The sequence below is a fragment of the Helianthus annuus genome, chromosome 1, assembly GCF_002127325.2.
Source record: "Helianthus annuus cultivar XRQ/B chromosome 1, HanXRQr2.0-SUNRISE, whole genome shotgun sequence".
NCBI lineage: Eukaryota > Viridiplantae > Streptophyta > Magnoliopsida > Asterales > Asteraceae > Helianthus > Helianthus annuus.
Genome location: NC_035433.2, coordinates 76,976,082 through 76,991,077, shown reverse-complemented (window position 1 = coordinate 76,991,077; position 14,996 = coordinate 76,976,082). Strand labels below are relative to the sequence as shown.

Here is a 14,996-nt window from a genome sequence, read left to right as displayed (position 1 = left end):
GTAGATTTTGTTAGTACATATATGATTATATACTAAGCCCCTACGTTGCGGTGGGAACATAAAACCGTGCCAAGTTGCACCAATGCTATACTACCGCTGATGACCACCAACACCGGAAAAACTCGTAAACATAATAATAAAAATGGAAAAAGTTACATTGGGCGAAACGTAGACGTAAAATCATTAAACCACACACACCCATTGCGGTGTGTTAATATGAAGAAATCAGACCGAAAAGTAAAACATAGAAAAGAATAACTAAGTCGATATATGACCTGCGAGTTGCGACGAACCCATCATATGAGAAAAATAGACGAAAAAACATTGAACCACATACGCACATTACGTCGTGTATGGACACAAATAAAATTTAAAAAAAATTAATGTGTATTACAAAAATAAATACATGATTTAAATAAGTAATAAAACTAAAACAAAGAAATCATAAAAAAACAATAATAAAATAAAGATAATAATAAAATATAATGTCCCATGGACCTATATCCAAACATTTTTGAAAAACTCATAAAACATAAGGTACAATACATGTATGCTCCCAATACTTGCTAATTGATAGTGTGAAAATTAGTTCAATTTAATATTTAGTTATTTGTTATTTTTTTCAACTTTATTTATGTATTTTTATTTTTTCTTTAATGAAAATGTGCTTTAGTTTATATGATTAGTTTATTTAATTTTAAATTTAAAAAATGTGAGTACTTATGGGTTAAAAGTTGGGTGTCCCTTTTATCTAGGTTAAATTGGGTTGTATTAGGTTAAATAGTGGCACAATCTTATTCGCTAATGGTGTAGGTACTTGTGGATAAATGACGCATCTTAAACTTAGTTCTCGATAAAGCAGGGGGACCGAACACTCAAAATCCAACATTTTACACTACATAAAAAAGTTTTGGTAAAATTTACACTATGAAGTGAAAAAAAAGGGACCGGGGACCTGTCTAGCCCTCACTAACAACCGCCACGGTTGTGGATTGTGGGTTCAATGCCTCTCTCCACCCTTATAAGTATGATCATTTCAAGATAAAAGATAAAAGTAAGTAGTTGTTAATTTACATCTAATACATCAAACGATTATAACACGCTTCAGTGTTTGAGCAAGCATCAATTATTTATGCAGACGAGCCGAGAGTGAAGATATAAGCGAGTTAAGTTTCTCGTGAGATATTCAAGATCGGTTCACTAAAAGTTTGAATTAAAGCAAGATTATACAAATTTGAGTCCAGGCTCCAACCTAAATTGAAGTTTGTCTGGTCCAAACTTTATATACCGATTTATATTAGGCCCTTGAGTATAAACACGTATATTGATTATATAAATAATAACTTTTATTTATATAAAAGTATATAATTATGAAAATGATAACTAAATTATATATAATATTTAAATAAATAATAAATAAGTTGAACACAAGCCAATATCGAGTTTAGAACATAATTACTCACGAGGGAAGCTCAAATTCTGGTATAGAGTTTGAAACGAGGCAAACTCGAACATAAACAAGCTTAAGTCTAACTCGTATACACCTTTATTTAATTTTTGTATGATTATAATTTAGACGCGTGTTAATCCACTAATAAAGTATTGTATATTTGAATTATTTGTATTGTGCCAATTTGATAATTAAAATCATTTGTAATTGTAATGGTTTAGTTTTAATTAAAATAAACAAAACTTGTTCCTAATATTGATATATAATAAACTTATATTACGTATAAAAGTTGCATTGTCTAAAATAGAAATTTTATAGCTGCAATAGGTTGTTTTGGTCTTTTCGACATGCTTTTAAACTATTTTTTACTCTGTATGATTTTTTGAGAGTGAAACAGATGTTACCACAATAAACCATTTTGCTATATAGGAGTTATATATAATTATTATAGACTTTCTATTTTGTTTAAAAAGTCGGTAATCCAAACTTTAATATGTTAACTTTTATAAACCTACTAAAAAATTATGTATTTATGAAATTAACGTTGAACATCGTCCACAAACACAATCAATCAATCATCCCATATCTAGAGAGTATATCACATAAGGTCTTTTTTTTACTAACATGAAACATTGCTCATTGTATTTACCATTTTTTATGCCAACCATTTGTTTTCAATAATGCATTAAAACAGAGACGATTACAGACTAATGGCAGGTAGACGGGTAACAAATTGCGCCGCCATTAGTTGTTTAAACTGTACATGTAACTTATATAGCATTTTGCACATTAGTTGTTTGGTTATTCACCCATTGTCAATTATCTTTATTTAGTTAGGTAATGAAATCACTTGAATGTGAAGTAAGAAAACTTATGAATATCATGTGAAAGACTTTAAGGGAAGATGGTTTGTCTTCAGGGAAAACATCCACATGCACCACATGGAAAATAAGGCTTGTGATTTGGGTCATGTAACACCTTTGTTTTCTAAAAATAGTTGATTTAAAAACTTTCTTGTTAACATCGAAAACTATAAACATGAATAATCTAAATACATTTGGTTAAAAAAAAAATTTGCTCAGAATCGCTCCATAATTCGAAAGATCGAACAGCTGCGATGACCCAACATCACAATAAGCGCAGCTTCTTCATAGCAAATGCACCAGCCGGGAATCGAACCCGGGTCTGTACCGTGGCAGGGTACTATTCTACCACTAGACCACTGGTGCTTCATGCATATTTATTGTGCGATTATTGTTATGACTTATTATTTTAAGTTCCAGCTTGTAAATGATATATCATTTTGAGCATGACACTTCAACATAACATCTATTAATCTGGTGAAATTGCAGTGCAAGGCCTTTGGTAAAACACACAAGTTAGAACTTTAGACCATGTTTGGGTTTAGACTAAACAATTACGAGTTAATTGTTGGTCAAACGAGCATTACATTTAGCTAAAGTGCTAAACGAAACATGTTGTGTCAAGCCATCTGGTTCGTAGCAGGTTGGCCCTTTATGTTAAATAAATGAATTAGGACAGATCGTGTAAAAGTTTTAAGTTGTGGGTGTTTTATGCTAAAACAAAACGTTAAATTATGGCGCGTGGATAAAGTTTTGGCATAGTAGGAAAAAACACTTGAATCGACTTATTTCTTCAAGTCAATGGCTCACTACATCAATGCTTCTCGAGTCGACTTCCGTCTGTATTTGTCTTCATGTCTGTTTTCGCATACAGTTTAAGAAGCAAAATTAGTCTTCATGTGTCTTCACATACAATTTTTTATTATCAAGTCTTGAAGAACTAATTATGATAATGTGTTTGGGATGCCAAATAAAAAAACAGCTAAACGGAAACTAGTCAAACGGCCAAACGGGTTAATGCATGTAAGTACATACAACTTACTAAAGTAAACCAAAAATCAAAAATGTACTTTAAAAAAAATCACTATAGACAATTAGAAACACCCCGCCAAGCACCATAGCCTTACAACGCGTACTAAAAATGATGTTGTTTGATTGTTAACTGACTCACCAGTTTTGACATCTCTAGTACAAAGTTTGTTTGCCATTGTGCCATCTTTTTTACATTTTGTTCTAAAGGTTTGATAAAGGTGGGGAAGAGTGGAAGACGCTTTCTTTGTGAGCCGTTACAATAGTGGGTCGGGTCAAGTTGACCCATAAAGACTTTGTACCTTCTTTTGAATTTCTTGTTTCTAATGAGTCACATCTAGGGCTGTAAACGAACCGAACGAACACGAACAAGAACAAGGTCATGTTCGTGTTTGTTCGTTAAGGAAATTAACATGTTCGTGAACTGTTCATGAACGCATACCAAACATAAGTTTATGTTCGTGTTCGTTCGTTAAGAAAATTCAGTTGTTCACGAACAGTTCGTGAACACTGGTCTTGCACACAAACAAATGCAAACGAACATTTAATATGAAAATAAAAAAATAAAAAAATTGCTATCCTTAAACATTAGATATAAGTAGTTTAATACAACCATTAAATGATGAAACGAAACATATGAAGTCTACTACACCACTAGATGATTAATCATGTTTAACTAACTTAGACATAATTATCCCCAAAAATGTCTTAGAATGTCCAAATTTTAGCTAACTCAGAAAAAAGGGTTTCAAGTTTTCAGTATGTTTATATAAAATGTTTATATATGATCATATTGTCATCCCATCCATGTGTAGTTGACTCGGTTTTCCTATATCTTGTCTACGAATCTAGGGTTCTACAGCTGCACGGGTGAACATATAATCCAACCTCACACCCGAAGTATGTTTACCATGTATGCATAAAGATTCAAAGATAAATGGTGACACACAAGTGACTTTCAAGTTTTCAAAAGCATATCATAAACTCAACTGAAAGAAGTAGATCGTACTAGGGACTCCAGCGAAATGATCTTTCAAAAGTGGCATAATATTTTTAGGAGTTAATTACTGTTTTCGTCCCTGTGGTTTGTCAAAAATCACTATTTCAGTCCATTAGTTTAAAAATTGGGATTTTAGTCCCTGTGGTTTCACTTTCGTAACCATTTCAGTCTATGTGGTTTCACTTTCGTAACCATTTCAATCCATTATTCTGTTAAGTACAGGGACTGAAATGGGTACGAGGTGGACTGAAATGGTTATGAAAGTGAAAAAAACAAAAATAATGCTCAGATGCGCTTTTATAACTCGAAAGATCGAGCAGTTGTGATGACCCAACATCACAATAAGCGCTGCCTCTTCATTGCAAAGATGCACCAGCCGGGAATCGAACCCGGGTCTGTACCGTGGCAGGGTACTATTCTACCACTAGACCACTGGTGCTTCATGCATTTTCATTGTGTGATTTTTCTTATGACTTATTATTTTAAGTTCCAGCTTGTAAATTTGAGCATGATGCTGCAACATATAATCTATTAATCTGGTGAAATTGCAGTGCAATGCATTTGATTTTGAAGAGCTAAGGTGTATATTAGATCACTAAATTACACATATATGTTCGATTTCTTTTTTCTTATGTTTACAATACACGTTTCATTAACTAACTTAGAAATTATCTTAAGTTTCTATAAAATTATCATTACACCCCTCTTATTGAGAAAAATAAAAGGGTAAATTACTTTTTGAGTCCCTGTGTTTTAGTGGTTTTAACCACTTGAGTCCAAAATCAAAAAGTTTAACGCCCTGAGTCCCTAGTCATTTATTTTATAACGTTTTGAGTCCAATTTTGTTCATTTTATAACGATTTGAGTCCAAAAAATTGGACTCAAAAGGTTAAAATTTGGACTCAAAAGGACTCAAATGGTTAAAGAAAATGCTTATAGGGACTCAGGTCGTTAAACTTTTTGATTTTGGACTCAAGTGGTTAAAACCACTAAAACACAGGGACTCAAAAAGTAATTTACCCAAAATAAAAACATGTTTATAAGTTACCCACCCGACATAACATATCTATATATGGACTTCTGTAACTACTCTCCTCTGGGTTTTTTTTCCAAACGGTGTACGGTTAGGATGTTACTAACCGAGTTAGTAGTTAGTATCACCAAGTTAGAATTAAAACCCCCTTGCCTAGATTTGAACCCATGACCTCCAAGAAAAGCACCTTCCTCCAAGAAAAGCACCTTCCTCTTGACCACTAGGCCAAGAGATCATTTTGAAGATTTCATTTTGAAATTTGAAATTAAGTTTCGGTGAAGACAACGACCAGAGAAGTTGATTGAAAACAAATTTGGAACCATTTATCGACTTGCGTGTGTTATCCTTGTGCACGGCCATGCTAATCTTCTTTGTATCGCTCCGAAGGGAGGTTAACCATTGCTCAGCTCCGCTATACATAGAAGCTGGAATTTCATTAAAGAAAGATTAGCTTTATCAAGATGATGATGAGATGGTGATCCTCCACGGCTCCACTTAAAAAAAAACACAGATAAAGTTGATGGTGGTTTAGATGACTAATCAGTAGTGATGAAACATTCTGTTGATGTAAGTTTAGAAGTTAGAACCTTAATAAAAAACGCTCGTTCCGCGACCTCGTGTAAAAATAGGGCGCTGGCAATCGTGTCGATGAAGTATGAAACAATTGGGCGCTGGCAATCGTGTCGATGAAGTATGAAACAATTGGGAAAAAAATTTGGACCATTTCTCGATTTGTGCGTGTCATCCTTGCGCAGGGGCCATGCTAATCTTCTCTGTATCGTTCCAATTTTATCGGATGTCCCCGAAAGGACAAAATCCATTGCTCAGCCTGGTTATACATATTGGCCACAACTTCATCTCTGGGCCGATGTGGGACGAACATAAGGATCTCATTATATGAACTTAGTAGCTTTGAGAGAAAGGGAAAGAATGGTTTATGACGAAAACTACTAAAATGTGTTCTCGAAAGCATAAATGGTTAGAGGTGATAATTGGTCAACACCAACCACAATAGCAACTGAAATCAGAACTGAAAATGTGCTCGCATAAACAGATCAGTTGAAAAAGTGGACTTAATCAAGGCGCTGGTTGCAGGCGAATTGAAGGGATTGACAGTTGTGATGGTTGGAGATGGAATTAAGTAATTAACGATTCGCTCACTGGCGCTGGTTGCAGTGAATGTCTCAATGGCAATTGGGGCTGGAACAGATGTAGGGATCGAAGTCACAAACATAGTGTTGATTATTGTCAACAGAACATGTTAAAGTACAAAATAAAAAATTCTTATTTTAGAACACCAATTTCATTAGAAAAAAAAAATCAGCTCGGAGTTTTGGGTAACGGACACGAATACATTCTAAACGGAAGTAGTTGTTTGTGTCAGCCGGCGATTTATTGACATATAATCTAAATGGCAATGGGGCCTCAAATTGATGTATCATTTTTGGTAGTTTGTGTATACATTTTTTAAGGGGAAAAAGGTAAAAAAGAATGCTCAGAATCGCTTCTTAATTCGAAAGATCGAACAGTTGTGATGACCCAACATCACAATGAGCGCTGCTTCTTCATAGCAAGATGCACCAGCCGGGAATCGAAACCGGGTCTGTACGGCAGGGTACTATTCTACCACTAGACCACTGGTGCTACATGTCCACTGCTTAATAATCATGTAAATCAACATCAACAAGTAAATAAACTCGTGGTGTGCTGAAGGTTTACACTGGGGGCTCGCACAGTTGCACACTGTTGAATGTAACACATGAAAGCAATAATCTATTTTTCTTGCATCTGGGTTATGTTTACTAGTTGCTATAAATATGAAGTAATTGTGGTTGAGAGTTGGTGGTTTTGCTGTAATTGATCAGTGTTATGTTTTTTTTTTTTTTTTTTTTTTTTTTTTTAACATAAAATTGGTGGTTTTAACATAAAATATGAAGTATGTTTTTTTAATTCTAAAAATTACATCCCATAAGAAGATATAAAGTGAATTATGTTTTAACTTCTCTAGACTATTTTAGATTTATTACAGCCTTATGTATCGTACATGAAATACAAATGTGTAGTCTGTATATGGTATTGGGTTTTTGATATACACATGTGTGTAGGTTCTGTTATAGTAATTTTATCTTACATCTTGAATTCAAATTCAAGATTCTTCATTTACGTAGATGCTTAGACGACGCTTGTATATACAAGTAATGCAATTTGATGAAACAAATACCTATGCAAAAGAACACTTGAAATCCAACCCATCCTAATATGCTGCAATTATAACATTTGTTGAACTTAAATATCCTAAGATTTTGTTGGAAATTATAGGTTTGACAAAAAGTTGATATGAATATATATGTTATGATGCCAAAGAAAACTCGATTATTTTAATCAAAGTTGTAAAAAAGTGAATATCGTATATATATTCACTAGACCACGTGTTATGGTAAGTAATAGTGAAAGTGAAAATATTGTCACGTAGACAATAGGAGTATCGTTATCACTATTATTGAAGCAGTGTTTGGTAACCTTGAAAATTATTATCTTTCTTTATTTTGTGCCCCTTTGCAGATATTACACGAACTTGAATCCTTAAGGAAGACCTTTCTATTCTATTTAAATCCTCTGTTGTAAATGAAATGACGACTTTGTTTTGAATAGATAGGAGTGTGGTTGCAGAGCGGGTTTCAAGTAGTCCACAAGGTGCATCTTGGTCAAGGCCTCCGTTAACAGCGGCTAAGAACAGTAATTTGCAACCGTGTGTGCTTAATGGTGTCTCATATCAATGGAGATGGTCGGGTGATACGAGGAGTCAATTTTCATTCAACTCTCTAAAGAATTTAATTGAAAAAGCTTTATTCTCTTACGATAGTCTACTTTTTTATTCGTAAGAAGGTAAACGTTTTTGCTTGGAAAACGTGTATGAAAAGAATTCCGACTAAAGTTGTGTTGGCTAAATGAAATAATTTTGTTCAAGTGTCGGTGTGTAAGGCTTGTGGGATGGCCGTTGAATCAGCTAAGCATTTGCTTATTTCTTGTCGAGTAAATTACAAGTTTTGTCCTTTATCTTTACATCAAATTTCAGGCTTTGTCCTTTAAGCAAAAAGTTGACAGGTGGTGTCCTTTACGTTTCAAAATCTTGCAAGTTTTGTCCTTTAGTCCAAACCAGGTTAGAAATCTCAGTTAAAATATGTCATATGCATAGGTTATATAAATGTAAAGAGAAACCTGATTGAAATGCCTTAATGTTTCAGAATCGGATGGGACTACATGATAGAATCCCAAACACATGAGTACATTGGCGCGCGTAAAGGGCCCAAAACCATTAATTTCTCCCAGTTGCTCATTTATCTTCATGTAATTGGATAAAAAGGTTTCCCCACCGCAATCTTGTTCAAATTTCTTAAGGTTAATCTTACCTTCAACAACGCTTTGAGCAAGGCCCAATATGCGACTCGCTCTATAACCAAGATTGCACCTCTTTCCCAGAAAATCTACAGGTTGGCCGTTAACGGGCGGAACATCGCGTCGCTCCATTAACGGGCTTCGTTAATGGGGTTGCCCCGAACACATTGGCGACATTTAAAGGAACAAGACGGGAGGATGGTGGGGCCTATGGGTGTGGGAACCAATCACATGCCACTATCGTTTTCTTTTTGCATTTTTTTAGTTAACTCATATTGGGTGTTTAGTTAACCTATAATGCATTATTAACAGGTGGCAGTGACATGACGGTGATGTGGCAATAGGTTTAGTTAACCCATAACACTTAGTCTTATAAATATAAACATGTTGCCAACAGGTTAAAAATGCTTTTAACCAGTTTAGACACGAATTTTATCGAGTTATAAATGTGTCTACTTAAAAAGAAACATGTTAAGCCCAACACGAAACTTGTTAAGAGCATGTCATTTAGTGTCATGTCAGCGTCTAAAATTCTCTACCCTACTTTGAAGATCCTCACGAGAGTGAGGGCAACCATGCTACACCCTTCTCGTGTTCACTCCGGTGCGATGCGCTGACACCATAATATATGGTCTTACAATTATTGTTCTCTATAATATAATCTTTGTTTATGTATTTGGTCAGAAGGTTTTTCACTTGGTGGTTTCCTCTTAAAGAGGTTTTTCACTCAAACACCGACGACAAAATCATGAGCCAAAATCACTAAAAAGCAACACCTTTTAATTGTTTAATGTTAATCCGTTGTATACACTACCTTCTGTCATTTATTTTCATTTGCAGCTACATTTTTCAAATCATTGTTCATTACTCTTCATTCACTTTCCACTTTCCGATTACACAATTTCAGCGTCAAAAAATTAAAATTTCAATTAAACTACTATAAATATAATAAAATCTAGAAAAGAAATATAGCTTCGTTTACTGAACCTTATCCGTCATGAAAAGATCAAGAGGTTCACCCAATAACGATGCCCACTCTATTTCCCTGAAGCTTACGGGAGATCAATTCACAAAGGCAATCGATCCCTGCTTTTATGCATCAGGTTCTTATAATATATTCAATTATTTTAAACAAAAAAGGAAGTGTAGGTCTAATCCAGGCCCCCAAATCAGAGAAATTCAGAGGGAGCAGACATGACGACCTAAAAGTTGCTCACTCTCCGTGCACATTACCATGCTTCCTTCATTACTTATTATCCAGAGCATCGGCTTATTGTACACGGATCGAATCATTCTTCGATGAAATAAACCAACAAAGTAAAACTCTAAATAAACAGAAATTAGAAGCTGAAAAAGAAACCATAGTTTCAGTTTGTTTGAACAAATATTTAGAAAACAGTTAAACGAGATCTGAAATCGGCAGAAAGAGGAGAGATGAATGTTTGAAGAAATGGAGGCTTGAATATATATATATATATAAGCAGCAGGATGATGATGATGATGATGTGTGATTAGGGTTTGTTATATTCGAGCAGAAAACAGTCTTTGATGGGCTTTGGTGGGTTTACAGTGCAAGCCTATAATATATATTTTTATGGACAGGTTTGGCCCATAAATTCAGAAATTCAATGTAAGCGAAAAAGACATATATGCAGGTAATAACGTACTTTTTTTTTTGGACGTGAGAACCTTTACCTTGTTTTGAGAGAGATCTCGCACTCTATTAAACAAAGGGCCCTAATCTTACTTTGGCAAGACTATGTTGTCATAACCGGGTCCACGTTGGCGTCAGAGTTTGACTAACGTCGTTTCCCGGGAAACCATACAACCCACTGCCAGGGGATTGCGCAGCCACAAGAGAGAATCTTTTTGGCTTAACACACAATGGACTAAAACTCGGGGTGGCTCGGGCTCGACTCTTGACCTAGGGTTTGGGAGAACTGGTCTTCATTGTCTTTATCCACCAAATATGACACTAGTGGGGATTGAACTTGGGTCTCCAAGGAGAACCCAAGTTTTTCCAACCACTAGACCACAAAATATGTATTTTTGGAGTCGGTTGACAAGTTCGGCATTTCTTTTTTTGTGAACAGCAAATGTTACACATTTACAGTAATAATACTAAATTATTCTTATTTGGTTAGGATTGAATCTGAAACCTCTCCTTTAAAAACCATGTGCATCTATCAAGTGGGCTACTCCACATTAACAAGTTCAACTTGTGTTATAGATGAAACTTGAAACCGATGGTGTAAGCTGAAGTGACTATTTAATTTTGTTCAACTTATTTATTTTGTCAACATGTAAATTATGTCATAAAGCGCTTTTACTATTTAACAACACAATACTGTACAATGGAGGTTAAAACCCGGTTCAAAGCAACAGACTTTTTGAATCAACTTATTTCACTGCTATATAAAATTTGAATAATTTGGTTTGTCATTTTTTAAAACCGTAATTAATGGTTTAGCCTGTAAATTTTTGGGGGAAAAAAACAATACAACCCATATTGTTTTGACAAAGGTTTGGTTTAATTAGATTGATTCAACAAAGGTTTGGTTTAATTAGATTGATTCAACAAAGGTTTGGTTTAATTAGGGTGTTTGAGTTATTGTTTAGCCAATAATATCATGTCATCTCAAGTCTCCACTCTACTCCTCATTTTGTACTCTGTTAAAATATTGGGCTTATTCTGTTTATATTCGTTCAATTGGTTTATATTTGTTGGGCTCTTTACTTGGTCTTATTGGGCTAATAGATTTGTTAGTTGTTGGTTGGTTGTTGTAACAGGTCCAACAACCTAAAATATCTCAAGGGTGCTTTCTGTAATTGTGGGGACTGCGATTGCCTTTTGTGTGAAGATCTGGTCTAATCTGAAACTTGTTAAGTTTCAGATTATATAAAGCTCTTATCCTTCTCTATTAAGTAGTTGTTGAGTTGTAACTTTCTCTCTCTTGTCATCCGTCTCTGCTAGGGTTTCATGTTCAGAGATCTGTATTGAATATCTCTCATCTGTATCTAAGAGTTTATTCAGTTGTTGTTTCTTGTACTTTTGAGCAGATGATCATCAGTGGATGATCATCTTTGTACAGTTTGTATCTTGTATTGATTGATCTTACTATTGTAAGATCTTTTGGGTATTTGGGGGGGCAAATCTCTTTGGGTTGGATAAATAAGATTTTGTCACCGTTTTGTCACTATTTCTTGTGTTGTATTGTGTTTGTAGTTGTTTCATAAAATTTTACATGGTATCAGAGCTTTGTGCTCTTGATCCGGTCTTATTTCCGCTGTTAAATCTGATTTGTTTGTTGATTTGTGTATAGGTCTGCTTCAAGTTGCAGATCTGTTCCTGATATTGGTAGATCTTCTGGATCTTGGGAGGTTTTTTGGAACATTCAAACCCTAGCCAGGGTTTCTTACTTCTTGGTGAAGAACTGTGTTGGTCTCTAAATCCTTGAAGATTTAGGGCAAACTGACCAGTTGTATTGTTCTTGATATTGTGTTAAAAACTTCAGATCTATTTAGATCTGGTGTTTTTTTGGATAGCTTGCACCCACTGTGAGATCATTCTATCTCCTCTCTTTATTTTTTGTTGGTTGGCTTAGTTGAAGTCGGGGTAGTGAGGACCGACACTTTGTTGTTTGATATCTTTGATCTGTGTTTTACTGTTGTTTGATCTTTGTTTTGTTAGCGTTTGGCTCCTGTATTAAGACCTGTCCAGGCACTATAAGTGACGAAACTGGAATCTGGACCCTGATACAGCTTCGCCTTGGGGTTTGTTGTATTCTTGTCTTGTTGTTGGTATATTTGTTGGTTGTGTTTGTTTTTTCATTAATTTGTTGATCATGACTGGTAAAGATGATAATGCTGGGTCTTCTCAGACTTTGATTAGCAAGTTGGATATAGGTGATCCATTGTTTTTACATCCTAGTGATTCAAGTTCTTTAACTATTGTTGGTATAAAACTAAAAGGAACTGAAAACTATAGGGTTTGGTCTAGTGCTATGAAATTAGCCTTAGAAGCTAAAAATAAATTTGGCTTTATTGATGGTAAATGTAAGAAAAATACTGATGATGAAGTCTTGAGTAGTCAGTGGGACAGATGTAACTCGGTTGTCTTAAGTTGGTTGTTAAATTCTGTTTCAGAGGAGTTGTATTTAGGACAAGTTTTTTCAAAATTAGCCTCTGATGTCTGGACAGATTTGAAAGAAACTTATGATAAAGTTGATGGCTCTATAGTATATGATTTGTATAAAAAGATTAATTCTATTACTCAAAATGGAAGTTCAGTTTCTGAATATTATCATAAACTGAATACAATGTGGAAGCAGTTTGATGCTGTGCTTCAACTGCCTTCATGTTCATGTCAAGCAGCTAAAGATTATAATGATTTCTCTACTTTAATCAAGCTTATGCAGTTTTTAATGGGCTTAGATGATGTCTATCAGCCTGTTAGAACAAATTTATTAACAAGAGAGCCATTACCTTCAGTCAAAGTTGCTTTTTCAATAGTGTCCAGAGAAGAATCACATAGAAACTCAAGTGTAGGAACTAAAAGTCAGAGTGTTTCCTTTGCTTCTAAAACAAATCAGAATTTTGAGCAAAAAAGAAAAGAATTTAAAGGCCCTAATCCTAATTTCAAATGTACTCACTGTAATAAAATGGGTCATACTGTTGATAGATGTTATGAGTTGGTTGGTTATCATTCAGGTTTCAAAAAGAAACCTGGAGGTCAAGGTGGAATTTTTTTTTCTAATAATATATCAAATGTGTCTTCTGTTCCATCTTTGTCTCCTTTTTCTCCAGAGCAGGTTGCAAAACTCTTGAGTCTTGTTAGTGAAAAAACAAGTTCTGACTCACAGCCTTCTAATATGGGAGGTGAGTCTAGTTGTAGTTTCAATTCTTTAGGAGAATTTATGTGTTGTTCAAGTCTGATTAATTTTGGTTTTGACTGTAATTGGATTTGTGATTCTGGTGCAAATCAACATATGGTCAAAACTGATAAAGATATGTTTAATTGTATTGATGTGTCTGAATATGACTTAACTGTGTCTCATCCAAATGGAACTAAGGCTAAAGTGTCTAAGATTGGAAGTATAACACTTGCTGAGAATGTTGTTTTAAATGATGTGTTTTTTGTTCCTACTTATAGTGTTAATCTTTTGTCTGTTTATAAATTGTCTAAGGATAATCAAATTACTGTTGTTTTTAATGAAAATACTTGTTCACTTCAGGATTCGAAATCAGGGAGAGTACTGGTAAACAAGATAATGGGCTATATTTTTTAAATAAAGGTGGTAATTCTGTTAATTTTTGTTTTAACAGTTTGAACAACAGTAATTTGTGGCATAGCAGGCTTGGTCATCCTGCTGATCAGATCTTGTCAATTTTAAAAAATGAGCTAGGTGTTGTTGATATTACCAAACATTCATGTGAAGTTTGTCATAGGGCTAAACAAGCTAGAGTTCCTTTTCCTTTAAGTGAACATAAAACAAGAAATGTAGGTGATATTGTTCATTTGGATGTTTGGGGTCCATATAAGGTTACTAGTAGAGATGGTTTCAAATACTACTTAACTGTGGTTGATGATTATTCTAGAACTGTTTGGTGCTATTTGTTGAGAAATAAAATGGAAGTATTTGAAAATATTGAAGGTTTTTATGAATTAATCCTAACTCAGTTTAAAAAAAAGAGTCAAAGTCTTTAGAAGTGATAATGGAACTGAGTTTGTTAATAATAAAATGGACAATTTTTGTAAATCAAAAGGTATTTTGCATCAAACTTCATGTTCTTACACACCACAACAAAATGGTGTGGTTGAAAGAAAACATCGTCATCTTTTAAATTTGGCAAGATCACTGTTGTTCCAAAGTGGTGTTCCATTAAACTTCTGGTCTGATTGTGTATTAACTGCTGTTTATATAATCAACAGGTTACCTTCATCTGTGCTGTTAGGAAAGAGTCCATATGAGTTAATGTTTGGTTTTAGACCCTCTCTTGCACATCTTAGGATTTTTGGTTGTTTATGCTTTAGCACAATTCTAAATGATTTAGATAAATTGTCTTTCAATGCTGAAAACTGTATTTTGATTGGATATTCTAATGTTAAAAAATGTTACAAGTTATGGAGTTTAGATAATAAAAGAGAGTTTTTTTCTAGAGATGTTAAATTTTATGAAACTGTCTTTCCTTTTAAGTCATGTCAGCTAAGTAATCATGATAAAA

General features: G+C 34.3%; 5 non-coding genes and 1 pseudogene across 5 annotated transcripts; all 6 read right to left on the bottom strand.

The window, feature by feature from the left end:
* Positions 1–2,608: 2,608 nt before the first annotated feature.
* Positions 2,609–2,679, bottom strand: TRNAG-GCC. The gene has a single exon. It is a non-coding gene; the product is annotated as a tRNA-Gly (tRNA).
* Positions 2,680–4,710: 2,031 nt separating this feature from the next.
* On the bottom strand, positions 4,711–4,781 carry TRNAG-GCC. The gene has a single exon. It is a non-coding gene; the product is annotated as a tRNA-Gly (tRNA).
* Positions 4,782–5,682: 901 nt separating this feature from the next.
* Positions 5,683–5,797, bottom strand: LOC118483179 (annotated as a pseudogene).
* Positions 5,798–6,084: 287 nt separating this feature from the next.
* LOC118483111 lies at positions 6,085–6,187 on the bottom strand. Its single transcript, XR_004869599.1, has one exon. It is a non-coding gene; the product is annotated as a U6 spliceosomal RNA (small nuclear RNA).
* Positions 6,188–9,735: 3,548 nt separating this feature from the next.
* On the bottom strand, positions 9,736–9,867 carry LOC118483121. The gene has a single exon (XR_004869617.1). It is a non-coding gene; the product is annotated as a small nucleolar RNA snoR74 (small nucleolar RNA).
* Positions 9,868–9,912: 45 nt separating this feature from the next.
* Positions 9,913–10,020, bottom strand: LOC118483113. Its single transcript, XR_004869601.1, has one exon. It is a non-coding gene; the product is annotated as a small nucleolar RNA snoR100 (small nucleolar RNA).
* Between the last annotated feature and the right edge of the window lie 4,976 nt (positions 10,021–14,996).